Here is an 8,380-nt window from a genome sequence, read left to right on the forward strand (position 1 = left end):
CATGATCCCAGGGTCCTGGGATCTTGTCCTACATAGGGCTCCTTGCTCAGTGAGTAGTGTACTTTTCCCTCTGCCGGCCTCTCCCCCTGCTTGTATGAGCTCTCTCTCTAATTTAAAAAATATATATATATGTTATATATATATTATATATAAAGAAAAGCAAGTGATCAATAAAAATCCAGGATAGTGCTTACCCTAAGGGTGACGGAGGAGATAGGATTATTGAGAAGTACACGAAAGACTTCAAAATGTAAGGTAGTATTGCATTTCTGAAGCTGACAGATGGGTGTATTGGTATTCATTGAGACCCTCTATACATTACATATACACTTTATATAACCTCTCATAATCTTTCATTTTATTTAAATTGGGGGAACAATAACTACATGCAGAAACTTAAATAAGATAATGTCTTAAGAGAGTGGGGCATAACCTTGGACCATCCCTAACACGAATTCCTAAAAAGAAAGGAGGAAAACATGTTATTAAAAAGAAGCTCAAGATTTAATCAACATTACAAATAAAGGAACAGAAAAACCAAATAAATGTGAAAGAAAACTCACAAGAAAAGTGAATGCGCAAAGCACGTTAAAAAAAATGTGAGCAAACGTTCCAATCAAATGAAAGACCTGATGAGTCAATTCTGTCAATGACAACAGTAGGGTACAAGAGCCTTGGAGAGTGCAGAGAGAAGGACTCCTGGCTCCCCGGGAGGCTGCTGAAGGACGCTCCCACCTTTAGCTCCCCCCAGCCTCCGGACTGAGGCCTGAGGTGGACAAGGATGGCCGAGCTCGGAAAGCTCATGCAGCTCTGAGGCTCTCCCCGCAGCGAACCGGAATGAGGGCTGACCCTCGCCCAGAAGCCCACATGCGCCCTGGGTCTCTGCGCAGACGCCAGCGGAGGCGGTTCCCTCATTACCACCACCTTGGCAGGACAGCAAAGGCACAAAGAGGTTCTTACTGGTGCCCACAGCACACGGCCAGCAGGTGGCGCCACAGGCCTTGAACCCGGGCATCTGAGGAGCATCACCTGTTCAGCCCTGGTCCCTTGGACGCCCCCCTCCCAGCTGTCCGCCCTGCTCACAGGCTGTCCCAGGGTCTCCCGCGGGAGGAGGAGGAGAAGGCCGAGGCCCCGGGAGTTTAGGAAGTGGCCCCAGCTGGCCCAGCAGGGACCGCGGGCAGGTTCCAGGCTTCTCCCTCCAGCCCAGGCCCTTTCCTGGCAGAAGGGAGGGCTGAGACCAGGAGCACAGCACGAGGGAGGCCTGCCAGGGACACGTTTCCAGGGGAAGCCAGAAGGCACAGGATCTCTCCAGGGGCCGTCAAGTCCTGTCCTGTCCCCGTGGGACAGGGAGGAGGCATCTGTGCCCTTGAGGCCTCCCTTAGCCTGGAAAACTGAAGCTGAGCCCACAGGAGAGGGGCGGGGCATCTTGTGGGGGGCGGGAGCCACCCGTGGGGCCGTCTCCTTCCTCTCCATCAGCATCCAAACCGGATCCGCACCTGTGGATTAGCAAAAGGACACAGTGAAAGGCCTGAGCGTTTCTATCCTTCCTGCTGCCCCTCTGTGGGGTCTTGGGTGTTGCTCTGTGCTCCCCACTTCCTGTTCCAAATGGGAGGCCAAGATGGACGGGGTGGGGGCGAGGGGCGCGGGGGTAGGGAGTGGGGAGCAGATCTCAGGGCCAGCCTTGTGCTTCCTCTTCTCCCCAGGCAGACTGCGCAGGGTCAGGGACTCCAGCAGTGTCCGCTGGGTCCGGCCTCTGGGATTTCTATCCCTGACAGTCCCTCTGCGAGTCTGACCACTCGTTGCCCACAGCAGAGTCAAGCACCCGCTGAGCAGAATCAGCGAGAAGCACAGGCTCAGCTCTGAGGACTCCCTGCTGCCCCGGGGTGTGTGCAGTTCCCTCCCAGTGTGCCTCGAGTCCGTTTTGGCAAGCGTATCAATCACCATCAGCGGGTTAATGGAAATTGCCATAGATCTGGTTCCCTAGGGGACAGGAAAGCTCCTGGCAGGGCCAGAGCTCAGGTGGGCTGAGTGGGGGTGGGGGGCTGGGCGTCCTAGGGCAAAGCCAGGGAGGTGGGGGGAGACCAGGTACTGGATGCAGGAGAAGCAGCCCCTAGAGCCCAAGTGGGTGCCCATCTGCCCTGTGCAGCAGCCCTGGGTCGTGCTTCAGCCTTACCTGTCACTGAAGACCTTCAGAGGAGTGGGCAGCGCAGGAGGTCCTGGAGGAAGGTGCTGGGGACCCAAGGGGCCCTGGGAGTGGGCAGAGCCTGGTGAGCGGGTCCTTCAGTCCCTTCACCTCCTCTGAGCCTCTCTGCCCCAGCTGCAGAGGCCAGTGTGGCTGACTCTTGTGGCCATGGGCCCTAGAGGAGCTGTCTGTCTGTCCTTGTCCATGCAGAGCACAGGGGCGTCGGGGGAGGGGGTGGGTCCCCTGTCCTGGTGCCCAGGGAGCCTGTCAGCCTCTCAGTCTCTCCGGTGGCCTCAGTCAGCAATTGGGCTGCGGGGAGGAGAGCAGGGCTGTGTCTGAATGTGGGCACGTCTCAGTGGGTCTGTTATCCGTGTGCTCGTACACTTGTGTGGTGGGGGGAGGGGCGAGCTTAGCAAACACACCCCCTGAGCTGAGGGCCCAGATGATTCTTCAGCTCAGCCTCCTAAGTTTATGGCCCTGGCGCTGGACCCACCATGCCCCGCGGCACACAGGGCCTCGGGCCATCCTGGTTGTGCTGTTGCCCCCCTTCCCCCCAACTCTGCCCAAAGACATCTCAAAGGGATCTCCCTGACCACGGGACAGAGCCTCAATTCTCTGTGGCCTGGAGGACTCCCAGGTCACCAGTGACCAGCAGGTGTGTGCCCTGCCCGCGGGACTCTCTGTGCTCTAAACCCCTTCTGACCCACCGCTGTCCTGTGTGGGGTGCTTCCTGGGCACTGTCCCTTCTCGGAGCCCAGGACAGGAACTACAGGCTCATGACTTCTTCCCACACAGGGATGCTCTCACCGTGCCCGCTTTACTGAGGAAAGCACAGAGAAGCACAGAAAATGTGCTGTTCTCACCCTCGGGGCCACAGGGTGCCTCCATGCGGGAGCTGCTGTTGGAACCCAGCAGTCTGGCCCCAAGTGGACTCTCCCCAACCCTTCCCTTCTGTGTGGACTCTTGAAGCCACTTCAGGAGCGGAGAGAGCTCGTCTGGGTCATGTCTTTACTTCGGATAAACCTGGCAGCTGGGGCGAGGGCCTGATAGAAGCACCCAGAACGGAGACCTCTCCCTCTGTCCTCCTATTCATCACCCTCCCACCCACACGAGCCTCAGTGCACCCCCAGATCCCATGCTCAGCCCAGAGCTTCCATGTTGGGCCTGTGGGATCACGGGAGTTCCCAGAGCTGGAGGGAGGCCTTTCCCCACCCACAGTCCCCACTGGGTTGGTTTTTTGGCAGCTGGAAGAACCCATCAACGTGAGCATGTTTTCTGAGCCCACATCCTCCTCTGGTAGCTCCAAGGTCAAAAGGAACAGGCTCTGGCTGAAGCCGGAGGAGAAAGGGGAAGCAGCTCTGGGGAAGCTGTCGGAGCCCTGTGGCCTCACTGGATACCTGCATGGGCCTGTGACAAGGGCTGTCACGGAAGAGGCAATGTCCTCCTGGGCACCACATTAGCCCTGGGATCCCTGACGGACCAGCGGGGAGATGGGGGCCATCCCCCCGGGACAGCCCTCCAGGAAGAGGGGGCTCAGTGGCTCAGCAGGGGACGGTCCTCATGTTCATGACCCCTCCGATGGAGGACCTGCTCCTCGAATCAACACAGAGAGAGCCAGAGGCCCTGAGAGGGGCCTTGTCAGCCGCTCAGGTGGCTGTTGTCATGTCAGAACGGGGCAGGTGGCCCGAGGGTACCGAGGCCCCTCAGCCCACCCTCTTGCAGTACAGTGGGGTACCGCAGGCTGCACTTGAGCTCAGCACTGGGGGTCCCTCTCCATCCAGGCCACAGCTCCCAGGCTGCCCTCCCATGGACCCACGGGAATGAATTTGGTAGAAGTAAAATCAGGGTTCGCCCCATCCTTTCCCACACCAAGCATGGTGGGTGCTGTTCTCACCCCCACAAGTCAGATCCTGGGACCTGCCCTAATCCCTGTGTCCGAGCCCCCCCCCCCCCAGGTCCCAGTCTGTGCACATTGCACTCTCAGTGAGGCCTGACTTCAGGTCACGGGTGGGAGTCTGGCCCCTGGAAGTGGGCCTAAGCCCGGAGGGCTCTCCTCCTGCCCAGCCCTGCGGCATGCTGTCCCCTCTCATGGCCAGATGGCGACTCCCCCATCCTCACCTCCTCCTCTGCCCACCACAAGCAGCAGGTGTCAGGGCTTCCCCAGGCCCAGGGCGGCTCTACACACTGTGTCCCTACGTGGCCTGACCTTGCTGACTGTGGGTGCCCCCCACCGATCCTGAACATTCCAGTAACTGCCCTCCCGGCTGAGCCTAGACCAACGAACAGTCCTGACCCACGGAGGAGTCTGAGGGAGGCTCTGTCGGTTTAACTGATTCCGTCTCCGGGGAACCAACTGCCGGACAGTGCTGATTGGCTGAGCGGCATGGCCCAGCTGGCCAGCTGGTCACCAGCTCCTGCTGGATGACAGTGGGACAGGAGAGAGGTGAGGCTGGTCAGGAATACCTGGGGGCTGACTTTCTGGAGCCAGGGCCCCGTCTGGCTCTCCTCTGTGGGACCCTGCAGTGATCAGGGCCACTTCAAGAAGGTCTTGTTGTGAGGTTTATGAATGCGTGTCCCTGAAAATATGCTCACCTGGCGTTGGGATAGACCATCTTAGACCTAAAAGATATTAGGGGGCTACCTCTCCCAGAGAGGCTCAGGAAGGTTAGGAAGGTATCAGCATAACATTTGTCAAGTTCCATTTCCCTGTTCCCAGAAGCCCAAGGTGGCATAGGGTACCACAGGGGATACCAAGGCTTGGGCCAGAGGTGACAAAAAGTTGTCCACCCCTCCCCCAAATTCATGTGTTATAGCCCCAGCTCCCAGTTTGATAGTTTTTGGAGCTGGAGCCTTTGGGAGTTCATTTTAGGTGAAGTGTGAAGTGGAAGGTCTCTTGACAGGATTCATTCCCTTAGAAGAAGAAGCAACAGAGATCTCCTCTTTCCCTCTGTGTCCCTCACGTAAGGACAGAGTGAAGAGTCCGCCTTCTGTGAGCCAGGAAGAGATCCCTCACCAGAAACAAACCCTCTTGGACCTTGATCTGGGACTTTCCAGCCCCAGAACTGTGAGACATAAATTTCTATTATTTAAGCCATTCAGTGCATGGTATTTTCTTAGAGCAGCCTGTGTATTATACAAATGAGGGATGTGAATTTTTCCCCACGAATGCCCTGTGGCATTTGGCTCTAGTTGAGCTACCAATTAGTTTTAATCGGGTATTGTGATTTCAGTGATGGATCCAAATAGGTTTTAAGTGTTTCAGATACTCTGGGAGCATCTACTAATAAAAGCTCTCCTGCAAAGGAGAGGCCTCTGTGTTAGGTATTTAATAAGACCCTCCTGATCTTCACAATCACCCTAGGAAGTGGTGTACCCATTTAACAGATGAGGAAACTGAGCTTCTGAGAGGCAACATGATTTGCCCAAGATGATCCAGTTAGGGATGACTAGAACCAAGATGAGTTTCAAGACTGTTGGCTTCAAAGACAATTCTGCTACAATTCTGACTCCCTTTTGCATCGAAACTAGAGGCCAATTGCCAATAACTGACTGATTCAAGCAAATGAATCCTGAAGGAGAGGCAAAGGTATTCCTTACCAAACACACTCTGCTTCAGCCTTCTCCCAAGCTCCCCTTCCCCATCACCACCCCCAACACTTTGGATGAATAGAACCCACCTCTGGACAGGCCTTTTTTGTCCACTGTCCCCCTCCTTCCCCAACAGGACTCATCGGTCAGGCTGCCTTAGATTTATTTTCTAATCCCCTGAAGCACACAGGCCAACGTGGGTGTCAGGGGTCCAAGCTGGAGGGCGTGATGTACCAAGGAAGGCACGGAAGGAAGCAGAGGGGGCGGTCCATTGGAAGAGGCCCCACTCTCTGCAAAGCAGAACATTTTGCCTAGTGGCGATTTGGTTAGCAACTGGGGCAGTGGATAAGTAAGGAGGAAGGAAAGGAAAGCAAGGTCCTGGAGAAGGGGAAACCCGGAGGGGAGCCAGGCTCTGTCCCTCCCACATGAGAAGTTCTTTTTTCCTTAAGGACCCAGACACTGGCTCCCCCTGAGGGGCCTCCCGGATCTCTGTGGCTGACGGCCCTTCCCTCTTTCTCTGTAGCCCCCAGGCCCTGCTGGGTCCATACAGGCCACTCTGGTTCTGCGTCTGGTCCCACCGCTGCTTGATGTTCTCTCTCACTCAATAAAACTTAAATTCCTTTGGGGCCAGAGCCATGCGTTCTTCTCTGGGGTTCCAGCAGCTCCAGTCACAGTGCCGCTGACACACCAAGAGGCTGTTGGCTGGGAGTCAGCAGGAAGTGAATGTGTCCCGTGCAGAGCGGACCCGAGAGCATTCATAACCCAGGGGCCTTGAATGGCACGCTGAGGCTGCAAGTACTTTGCCGCTCAGATTAGAGTGTTGCTATCCAGTCAGCCGCCAGAGGGCGCTCCGACAAAAAGCTCCCGAGGCCGTCTTCAGCCCTTTATTGCAAACTGCCCCCAAATTCTGGAAATCTCAGCTGTCTCCCAGAGACGCGAAGAGGGGTGAGGATATTTCCTGACTTCCATGCAGGTGGCGGCCAGCATCTCAAGGCATGGGCGTTTATAGTTTGCTGGCATTTCCTCTGGGAGAGCAGAGGCAAGAAAATCATCAAATTGACGATCACCTGTTTGCTGGATAAAGAACACGGCTGGAAAAAAGGCAAGGCTGTTAGTGCAAAGGGGTCAGGAGCCCCGAGCTGTCTGGTGCCTGCTTTACAGACTTCTAGAAGTGTGACCTTAAGAAAATCATTCTCTTCTCTGGGCCTGTGGAATGGCCGGGCTCAAGTTCCAGCCTGTACGGGTTTGTCCGCTCCCACAACCCACAACCCTCCTGGGCCGTAGGCGTGCATGCAATTTAGTCCACACAAGGGTTTAGTCCCTGCTTTCTGCCCCTCTTGGGGACTCACGGTCATGGCCACCATGCAAGCCTGCAGCCCCTTTATTGGTAGGAACCAATAAGGTCCTGGACATTCTCCGTATCCTTCCTGAGCTGACCCATATACAACCGGAGATGTGAACCATTCAGAGAAGCAGAAGCCGCCCAGGGCATCCTTCAGAAGTGAGCCTCAAATGGGCGTATGCAGAAGGAAACCATTCATGCAAATTCTTCCAAAACACAGAGATGATGATGGCCTATGATAAAGGACTCATTCTTGTGTGTAACAGTAGAGAAACACGGAAATGCAGGAGGCGGCGCTCAGGGTGCGGGAACCTTGGAAGAGAGACAACGAGGAGGAGGGAGGGAAGGAATGGTTTCTGTAGCCTTTTATTTTAGACTAAACAGGCAGAAGGGCAGACTTCAAGAATCTGTAGCAAAATCTGGTTCGTTCTTTTTTTTTTTTTTAAATATAGTTGGTTCTTACATTGTTTTATGTAATTCTGTGTTTGATCCATTCTTTGGACTAAAAAGAAAACATGATTTACAGTAATTTTTAAGGGAACAGAGCCCACCAGCCCCTCAGAACACCTCAAAATGAGACTTGACCTAAGGCAGGTTTGTTTGTTTTTCCCTGTAACAGAACTTTCCATAGCTGAAGACATGTGTTCATAAAGGGTCTTGGGTTTCCCAGGCCCGGGTGGGGCAGGATAAGGGAGGGAGGGTGGCACTCTGTGGGGGAGGGACCAGTCCCTGCTCTGGATCCAAGCAGCCCTTTAGTGACTCAGATCTATGGGGCTTTGTTTTCCTCATCTGTGAAATGGGATGATATTTATCTTCTCTACTGAGTTAGGACTTGCATTAAATGAGCTCTTTGTAAAAATAATGACCTGCTTGAAAATAATCATAGAAGCAGGGAAATAGCGTTTATTTATTTGTCAAGCTATGAGTCCCAAGGTCTCATTAGTAACATTAGCAGTAACAACGAGAAGAAATGAAGGGAGGTTGTATGGTTGTAAGGAATATGGGGGGAAGGAAATATGAAGAGGAAAAACCTTGTGATGAAAGCTGAAACCTCCAAGGAAAGAGCTCTTCTTCCTGGATCCCGACTTGAGGCCTGTCTCTCAAAATAATGAAAATTATACTCTGTGAAAAATGATCCCAGTGGTCATTGCGATTAGAACTTAGAACAATGTTTATATATTTCACCACAGTGAGTCAATGGTTATTTCCTACGAAAGCCACAGGGCTTCAATTTCCAGAGTTTAAATAATGGGCCTACAGATACCACC

The 8,380-nt window shown here is 54.2% G+C and overlaps 1 long non-coding RNA gene across 1 annotated transcript; it reads right to left on the bottom strand.

Annotated features, from left to right (window-relative positions):
- Window positions 1-344: 344 nt before the first annotated feature.
- LOC309872345 lies at window positions 345-4,481 on the bottom strand. The gene is made up of 3 exons (XR_014315800.1): window positions 4,301-4,481; window positions 2,174-2,491; window positions 345-1,496 (listed from the first exon to the last, which is right to left on the bottom strand). It is a non-coding gene; the product is annotated as an uncharacterized lncRNA (long non-coding RNA).
- Between the last annotated feature and the right edge of the window lie 3,899 nt (window positions 4,482-8,380).

This window comes from Mustela nivalis (assembly GCF_964662115.1).
Source record: "Mustela nivalis genome assembly, chromosome: 8".
In the NCBI taxonomy this organism is placed as follows: Eukaryota; Metazoa; Chordata; class Mammalia; order Carnivora; family Mustelidae; genus Mustela; species Mustela nivalis.